This window comes from Melanotaenia boesemani, chromosome 10, assembly GCF_017639745.1.
Source record: "Melanotaenia boesemani isolate fMelBoe1 chromosome 10, fMelBoe1.pri, whole genome shotgun sequence".
NCBI lineage: Eukaryota > Metazoa > Chordata > Actinopteri > Atheriniformes > Melanotaeniidae > Melanotaenia > Melanotaenia boesemani.
In genome coordinates, this window is record NC_055691.1 from 24,992,726 (window position 1) to 25,002,334 (window position 9,609).

Consider the following 9,609-nt stretch of genomic DNA (forward strand, 5'->3'; position numbering starts at 1 on the left):
TGCCATTTGTATTCAAAGAGTAACTGATGGCTTTGGAGGGAAATGTAATATGCACTTGTAATGAAATGGAAGGACCTCCTTGAATTCCCCGGTGTGGAGAGGTCTCTTCGTTTTCTTGCCTCTTGCACCTCTTGCTCTCATGTTTATATAACAGTATAGTCTCAATCATTCTCTCCAGCTGGTTGAAGGTTACCAGGGGCAAGAGGGTAACAAATGGGCTCTGCGCACCATCTGAGAGCTAGCAAGCTGAAGGCTGGATAATGGCCTGTCATAATGGACAATATAGGCAGAACCCTCCTGAGACCAGGATACCAAAGAACAAGTAGGCTGAATTATTCATGGTTACCATGGCGGCCCGCACAGCTGCATTACATTAGGCTCTTCATTAGCCGTGCCGTATTCTACAAAAAGCTGGAAACTAAAATATGACCAATATCTCCCATTGAGGGAAGACATTATCATAAGCTCTCAAGGGGGTTTATTCCTGCTTAAATGTGCTTGAGTGCTGACCTTCCTCACCACAGTAATAATGTGGTGGGGATTAAAATGTGATTCCATCCACGACAAGAGCTTCTCATGCTTATTCTAATGATGGCTGCACTGTGACAGTTTGGCTACGTCTGACACTGCAGTCATTTCCCACTAATAAGACACTTAACACGGGGCCTCTTGCTCCTCGTCTCTCTTGAATACTGTAATGAGGTAGACACAAGTAGCTGAGGGAAAATTGCACTCAGTGTTGTCTTTGCTTTTCACCTATATGTACAAATGTATCATTCAGATGACATTTACAAGATAGTATGTCAAGTGGTATAGCATTTTCTATATTAGGAAAGGTTGTGTGCTTTCCGTATTCATAGAACATCAAATGAGATTTGTTTTTTGCCATGAATTTCAGAACAAACTCAGAAAAAAGTCCTTCATATTTGTGATTGAGATGAGGCAATTTATTCTCAGCCTATGCAGTAATTCAAGCCAATATTTAGTTTATACATCCAGAGATTTCAAAGCTTTTCAGCCAAATGCTTAATCTTTACTGAGTTGTTGTCAAGTCAAAATTTGAAAATTTATTGCTGCTGTAATCTAAATGAATTGTGTTGTGATATGAAAGTGCCAAACCTTACAGCTGAGACAACAGTGTTAGTGACAGGTGGGTGGCTCGTGTAGATTTAAAAAAGGAATGCCAATTTATCTAATTCACAATTTGAGTGTGTAATTTTTGTTCAAATCTACAACCCCTGTCACAAGGGCTCATGAATATGTAACACATAAATCAAAATGAGCTATTTTTCTTTCAAACATACAGAAATGTATTTAAATTGGCCCATTGGGCTGATTTATTCCATGTCCACAATAATGAAGTCTCACCTGTAAACAGCAGTGTTTATGTAATTAACTATTTGTCCATAAAATGCTGAAATCGCTAAAGAAATCAGAAAATTCAAAGACGCAATTTGTAGATTTTCATTGCATTAGTATTTCATCTTACCAATAAATTATTTGTTTTGTAAAACAGTCAAACAAACAAAAAAAACTTTGTTAAACCTTTGTAAATGACACTTTGTGATTCAGTTTGGGTACCATCCTCCTTAAATGTTGTGCTCTGTAAGGAAAATTTCCTTCATCTATTGAAAACCAGTGAAATCAAAAGAAAATTACCTCCTAAAGCTGAAGGATTTCCTCTAAAAACTTGACAAATTGCTACTCTCTGCTAATAACATATAAATCTCATCTTCTATGGAGATGGTCAACATTAAAGAAAACCCATTTAATAATAAAATGTTACTTACTTGGCCTTGGCCAGAGAAAGACCTGAATCAACTACGCTTCCGTTTTTCATTTGTTTAGTGGCTTTGGGTATTTGTTTGTGTGAAAATGGACCATCTTAGCTTGAGTGCCTCAGATCATATTCATAGATCAGATTCATAGCTAAAAGCGCCTCCCAACCAGTCACCTCAGGTACTGACTCTGTTAGTAGGTTTGTACACTTTTACAAACTCTTTACTGACTTTCTTTCTTAGTTTCTTTCTTTCTGCAGAAGCACCAACAGTAAAAACAACAACAACAAAAAAGAAAAAAAAATGTCTGCAGTACTTCATCCCCAAAGCAGGCAATTTCTTCCCCCAAATAGACACACATCTCTTGTGAGCAGCTAATGGCAGCTAACAGCAGCACTTAAAGAGCCTTTTTTTACATGCACCATGTTGTTCTTAAGGTCACTCAGACAATGATTGCACCGTGTGTGAGACCAAATAGCGGGAAGACATTCTTCCCACAAATATACTACTTTATGTTTGGGATTATTTTTGCACTTAAATACAACCAAAAGAATTATGCAAGTTTGTAAGAGAGATGTTGTGTCAATTCTGAATGTATTTGCATCAGAGACAGGCACAAAAACTATCTTTTGGACTTTTCACACAAGAGCACAAATATTATACCCAGGATGAAACCAGAAGGACTCCATTAGACTCCGTTCTTTTGGTCCATTAAAAACTGCACAAACGTTGGTACCAGTCAAGCTAGATGAGTTTGATATACTTTAAAACATATGCACAAATACCTGAATACATAAATCAATAAATAAATCAAGTTTGAGTCAAAAATCATTAGGCTTGATTCTTGGGGCATTCTGGGGGCACCACAAATGCTCATTCATACTTTCATGTCAAGCCATCAAACTGTTGACATTTGAACCTGAGCCAAACTGAAAGAGCAGCCAAAGCCAAGTGCCATATCATTAAGATTGTAAAAAAAAAATACTAAGCAGGAACTGTGGCATGTAAAATCATCCTGATTGTAAATCAAATATTAAAAAAACAAACAAACAAACAAACAAACAAAAAAAAAAACCTTTTTTAACCATTCTATTTGATAAGCCCCATCACACATTCAACATGCTAACGTGTTGGACAACTTTCTAACAAATTACATTAAAGTGAAATTATGAGAGCTGCTTGCACCTCCCAGCAGCAACAAGACATAAATGTTTGTATGTCAGCTATGCCCCATTCCAGCTATTGACTATTTGCACACACACACTCCATCATTTATTCATAGGGAGCAGTCTGTCAGAGCAGGAGGGCTCATGTTGGTCACTCCGCATCTAAACTTGCAGCTCAGGGTCATATGACCTGAAGAGTCAAAGTGACCTCTCAGAGGGCTTTAAATTACCATGAACATCTCATTTTACAGCCACAAAACCTGTTTTAATTGAAGGATCTGGTGAGTTATTTGACAGCAAACCAGTACACACATGCACATACTTGTCTGTTTAAGCATGGACACATCTTACAAGCATCCAAGTTGAAATATGTATTGACATTAACCTGTTTTAGGTCCTTTAATGAAGACAGCCCTCCCCAACAGCTGGAGCATCCAATGTGTGCAGCCTCAGCCTCACAAAAACTGTAAGAAACAGCTTAAAGAACACTATTACATAATCATTTTATACACTCTGCCTCCAAGCTTTCTAGATCCCAGGGTGATAGAGCATCTGCACCTGAACAAAAATTCAATGTTCACGCACCTCTATTGCTGATTAATGTCCCTATCATTAAAAGCCAGGGTAAAAAGTCATTAAAGAACAATTGTTTCATTTAATGCAAGTGTCCCAGAAAGCCATGCACAATTATGAGCATGGCTCTGAAAACATTCGAAGATGGAATGCAGCAATTACTGTTATTAAGTGCACCTATGATTCTCTTGTTATACAACATCAGTAAGTATGCTCTGAACAAGGTCAGCATTTTCCCAAATACATGTGTACATACAGCTTCACATTGTAATGTGTTTTAATAATTAAAAAAAAAAAAAACTCAGGAGAAAGACACAGAAAACATGTTTTTTTCTTTCTTTTTTTTACAGCAAAATAGAAAGTTGTCAAAATATCATAAATACTGTTTTTACACCAAAAGTCCCGTGTTTAAACAGATCTCTTAAACATAGGTACAACTACTAAAACAAAGCAATTAAAACCTTTCCTACTGTGTTTATTATTACCACTCTGAAGGCTTAACCTTACAGAGATCAGGCCTGTCACTACAACAACCTTTAAGGATGTTTTACGCTGTCCTGTGTTCCTGACAGTCGCAACTCTCTGAGGCAATTAGGCTAGTTGACTGCCTTTGACTAGACAGTGGATGTATGAGAATAAGCTTTCAGCTGTCATGACAACAGGTATGAGCAATAAAAAAAAAAAAAATAAAAAAAAAATCTTTTCATTTCAACGTGTGATTCAGCCAAAATGAAACAATTATATATTTAGGTGCTATGCAGGACGATCCATGATATAGCATTTTATTTTACTCACAGTGATGGGGGATCTGAAGAGTAAAGAAAAGCCAAAGGGGAAAGAAAGGCTTTGTCAATTATGTTGTCTTTAAAAGGCAAAGAGCAAAAACTTCTGATCACATGATGCCTTGTGCTAAGCAACTTTAGACTTCAACCTCCTGTATATTCACTGACCTCAATGGCAGGCTGCAGTTCTTTGAAACAATGCATTATTTAATTGGATATTTCTTAGAAGCAATGCAATGCAGACCAAGTCATAAGAGAGACCTTGAAGATTTATGTTTGCTTAATCCCTTGAATTTGTGTAGGCTGTGTGATTCAGCAATGCACTGGAGCAAAACCCAATCATCTGAAAAAAGAAAAATGCCTTCTTTAATATTTATAATCCCTTTTGAACTGTAAACTCCATCTGTAGTTTAAAGTGATGACTCATTCAAAGCATAATCTTAATCCTTTTTTTACGCAGCTTAGTTCTGAAACCAAAGGGAACATGGGGGAAATTGAAAGCTGCCATCAATGCAATAAACCAGAAACAAATACAACGAGAAGGGCAAAATCTAATTCTCATACAAGGGCAGCAATGCTGTTAATCTGTATTCATCTACACAATATGCTGGGAAAAAATAACACCAAAGATCTTTGCATACTAGAACCTGTAAACTGCTGAAAAATATAAGAATCTTGATAGGTCAAAATCATCCTTAAATAGTGGGTCATCGTGAATTTATTTCCCCTATTTTGTACAAATTGAAAACCGTAGCAACTATTGGTCAGTTGACTATTTTACGTAATATATTGTTATTTTTAGGTTAATCATTCAAATGATTGGTGCTACCAAGCAGACTGGAGACTGCATTGTGGCTCAGCAGATTCATTTATAAACCACATCTGCTCTCTGAAGGTGGTATAAGACACACACGAAGCTATTTACTGCCCTCATAAATGCAAATGACCAGATGAAGCCTTGAAAATAACCTACTGTCACTGAGACAGATTGCAGTTCATGCAACACTTAAATGTCCCAAATGTGTTTTGAGTGACTATTTAGATGACAACCTTCCTGCTGTGCATGCAAATAACTACTCACACAGTCTCTTTACCACAGACTAGCACCAACATTGAACATCAAAGGTCTTCAGTTACAGTTTGACTAACAGGCTCTTTGTTGCAGGACTGCTTTATTGTATTGGATTATGAACAGTCTTCTGTTCATCAAACATAAACAGCAGATAGGTGACATTATTGTTCCCTATGAATAAAGTCTAACATGGAAGATGTGGTTTAAACGACTGAAAGATAAAGTAGAAATTGAATGGAAATTTCCCAGTACTTTTGCCCCCACTCTCAGTCTCTTCAACGAACTTTCAAGAAACTAAACAATTTCTTCAGATCATGGCTGACTGCATTTCCACTGCCAACTAAAGTCTCACAAATATCAGACAAATAACAAATAAGTCTACTAATATATGTTTGTACTTAATGCATTAAAGCTGCATACTATCACTGAGGCAATATATATATATATATATATATATATATATATATATATGTATCACTGAGGCAGTAACCTGAGTGAGAAAAACCATCTCTAAGTGCTGTTTCGTTATTATTTTGATTATTTAAAAAAATCTACCATAACTCTGTATTGTAAGAAGCGGGTAAAGAAAATGGATGGATGGATGGATGGATGGATGGATGGATGGATGGATGGATGGATGGATGGATGGATGGATGGTCTTCTCTGCATGTTTTCACTCTGCTTTGTGTTGTGATGAATGCAGCGCTGGGAGTTATTGATGGGTTAATTAGCTGTGAGAGCTCATCTCATTAGACAGTGAATGACATCAGTGCTGATTCTACAACATGCTCTCGGAGCTCTGATAACACATTCCTCCACAGAGCTGTCTCAGCAGCTCTCCATATTTGTTGGTCTGTTTATAGACAGTGACATACATCATTAAACCCTTGCCTCTATCTTACCACAGTATTCTAAATATTTACTTATAAAATGACACTGTAGGTCATTCTGCCACATCCTCTGTAATATTTCTATGTTACTAATGGAAAGATGTTATCTTAGTGCAGGAGCAGGATTCTAGCACCTTTTAATTTTTCTTTATTGCATATATTTTTTTGTAATAAAACAATCAGAAAGCATTAGTAGGAAGTTATGAATGGGTGTCAGAGCCCTTTCTTGCTTTTTGTGGACTATGCAACCCACCAATGAACCCCACCAAGCCAATTAGGAGGCCATGAACCTGAATGTCCAGCATAATGAGAAGAGAATAAAAATGACTCATCTTAATTCCTTATATGTTTAAAAATAAATGTAGGATTTAAAAATTAAGGCTAGTGGCCCTTATTTTTAACAGTAGCTTGACAGAAAGAGCAGGAATCGACCTAGCAAAGAACCCCAGAGTAGGACTTAAACCTTGGCTGATTGTGTCTGGGAGTTGTAGTTGCTGTACATGAGGCAGCCGTTCAACCAGTGGAGCTAAACACCAGCTTAATCAAAGTAAAGTCATCTTAGCTGGGGAGAAAAATGTTAGAAAAAGAAAATGGAGGACAGTCAGAGGATAAAGGTAATGGCAGCTGTTTGTGATGGGATGGGATGTGGGACGGTTTGTTTGTTATTTGTCCTGTTAGCTTAGCTAGCCTCAGATAAATGCTAGTTAGCTAGCAAAGAATTGTATGATCATAAACCAAATTTAGTGTTTGATACATGAAAGTTGGCTACAATATTACCATTTCATATGTAAAGGGACTGAATATGTCATAACGTTACTTTAAGTTTACTTTTGATGCATTTATTAAGTTTACTGTGTGTTTTATAGGCCTCTAATAATATGCATGATATTGCTTTACTTTATTAATAACACTAGTTATTAAGTGACTAATAAATATTAGGTCTGTTGTTGATTATTTTGGATTTTTGTGGCAGTGGCTTTTGCACTTGGTGGAATTTTGTTAACCCAGCTGAGGTAATTTAAATCTCTTTTTGCCACATTTATCAGAACATTTATTGTGACAATAAAGTTTTCTAATTTGAACAAAACTGCCTCCATTACTACAGCTGAGTTTTTTCATTAAGTATTTTGTTTTATTCAAAACAACCATTATATTGCATACTGAAAGGGACTTTAAAGGGTTTTAAAGGAACCATGTTGATTACTATGTTTAATATATAAACAGATTATGGATTTCTGTACTACTGCAGTATGAAGTAAGAAAATGTACTCACGATCTCTTTTACTTGGTTTACCTGAGGAGCTTTGTCTTTGCAGAGGCAATTTTGAAATATTTAGGAACTTCAGGCATTAAAGCAGTGGGGTCTCAGCCCCATGACCTTCTTCAGGACTTCTTTCTGACCAGGAAATACAGGTAAACCCTAATCAGTTCCTGATCAATAAGCACACTGAAGGCTCCCTTGTGCTCCCTTACGTACACAAATAGTTCTGTGTCGAGCATTAATGGGCCTTTACATGCTCATTAGTTTTGCACATTGATATATAAATAATTAATAGCCTGACTTATTTTCTGTTAATTTTGGTTTTGGCCCACACTATTCATGTATTTTTTTATTATTTTGAGGTGTTTTGAGGGTTTTTGTTTTGTTTTATGGAAAGGAAACATTTTTAAAGCATTCAGTGTCTGTTTTATTGACATATAAAGGATTGTTGTTTTCTTTGCATGGCTCAACTTAAGATGTTTGATTTTAATATGAGAGGTTATCATGACTGGAGCCTGTTTTCTTTGTCAAGTGTAATAGATTGTGCCGTGTTTGTGGATCATCTAAGGGTTTAGGCATCTCTCCACTTTAGTTGTGTAAACTAGGGCCCCCCAAACATCATGTTGCATAGGGCCCAGACATAACTAGAAATTGCGCTAATAGGAGCATAAATTGAGTAGAAGAAGAAGAATTCAGTAGAAGTATCTTTATTAATTTTTCAAATTAACTAATTCAAATCTGATAACAACAAGGACACCAGACGCCTGTACTTACATTTGCTGAATGATTTACAGTTGGTTTTGATGATATTTATTAATAATTGTTTATCTGGGGAAAGAGAAAAACAACACAAAATAATAGAAGGAAAGAAAAAGGTTTTTCTTAGCAGAAAAATGTGGAATCATCCAAATCCTTTCCCATCTGTGATGCTTGGCTTCTCTTTAACACAGATTAATGAGCAGAGAAAATGTTTCCAGCTAAGCAAAAGGTGTGCAGCCTTTATAGGTCATAACTCAGCAGGATGACATAAAACTTCCATAATACCAAAAAACATTTATATAAAAAGACAACCATCCAAAATTTAAATTAGGCCTTTTCCACAAAAAAAAAAAAAAAAAAAAAAAAAAAGTGTGGTATGTCTCTTTTGCAAACAGCAAAAAGCTCCAACTTAAGCTTTAATGTCTTGGAATTCATCCAAAATCAGTCACAATTTACTATGTAATGCATTATAATGTGACTTTCCCATGCTGCATTGCTCAAAAGGAAAGATTGCTCACAATCACTTTGACTCATATTGGTGTGACAGCTGTCATATAACTGCAAGAAATATTTTAAGCTGTTTTCAAGTTTTTTTAAACCAGATTCTTATCATTATAAATGATAAATTTGTATTTCTATTATATAGCTGTTGTACAGGATATCCCAATTAGATTGCAGATTAATTATTTTGTCCTTAAAAATATCTTCAGGCCCAAGACAAAAACATGATTAATGTTTAATGTAATAGGACTAATGTGAACAGAACAGAAAATCACAACATAAACGGCTCAAGGCATTTAGAATTCTTTGTATAGAAAGAGAATAAAGTAAATGTAAACTGGGATTTTTCTTTGATGACTTAGTATTGTTTTCCTGGAATAATTCTAATTCTGTTTCTCTGTGTGTGACATAATACAGCAAAATGTGCTCCCAAGAGCACCTACAGTAACGGGAATATTGACAAAGGCAAAAGACAAAAGACTGTAGGAGGGCTTTTGTAGGAGTGCTTTGTATGTCTTTTGCTTTACAAGTAAGTACTTGGGATCAAGGTGTGGTGCCCTGAAGTAATGGGGAGAAATAGTATAGCTTTCCCACATTTTATCGCACAAGGTGTGATATTGCTAAGTGTATACCTAATATAACAGAGACAGACAGACTAACACTGACAAAAACATAATAGAGAAAAAAGAATTAACAGAAGCAGAAGAATAAATGCAGGATATACTCCAAACAAATGAATGAGGAAGACTCAGATATGGGAGAAATGATTAGCTCCCCTTACTACAACAGGACCAAGTTAGGCGTAGACATCCTTGACAAGATGCTGA